The sequence below is a fragment of the Salvia splendens genome, chromosome 11 (assembly GCF_004379255.2).
Source record: "Salvia splendens isolate huo1 chromosome 11, SspV2, whole genome shotgun sequence".
Classification (NCBI taxonomy): domain Eukaryota; kingdom Viridiplantae; phylum Streptophyta; class Magnoliopsida; order Lamiales; family Lamiaceae; genus Salvia; species Salvia splendens.
The window spans coordinates 7,433,616-7,434,040 of NC_056042.1; positions in this window are offsets into that span (position 1 = coordinate 7,433,616).

The following is a 425-nucleotide window of genomic DNA, read 5'->3' on the forward strand; positions in this document are numbered from 1 at the left end:
AACTCTAGAATTTATATTGAATGGTTTATGTAATTATTATTGCGATTTGATAAAAAGGATTGGTATAAACGAATATGAACTCGAATGGTCGGTAGTAGAGGAGTAGTGATTTATTGTAGAGAAAAATCAAAAGTGTTAGCTGAAAATAATATTGGCACTCACAATGGACGGCAGCCCATCTATCTTTTTTTTTTTACCAAAAAAATGATTGGACTGAGGTTCCGTGACTAAAACATTAAAGATTTTTAAAATTTATTTGTGAGGCCAAGGTATAATAAAACCACTAATTTTTTGTTTGTGCCCACCATTAAACTTTTGTAACGCAAATTAGTTATTAAAACGAGTATTAAAAGTTTACCTTTACATCAGTAAGAATTTGATTTTTTTTACCCATATAATTGTCGAGTATTTAGAAAGAAAATTTG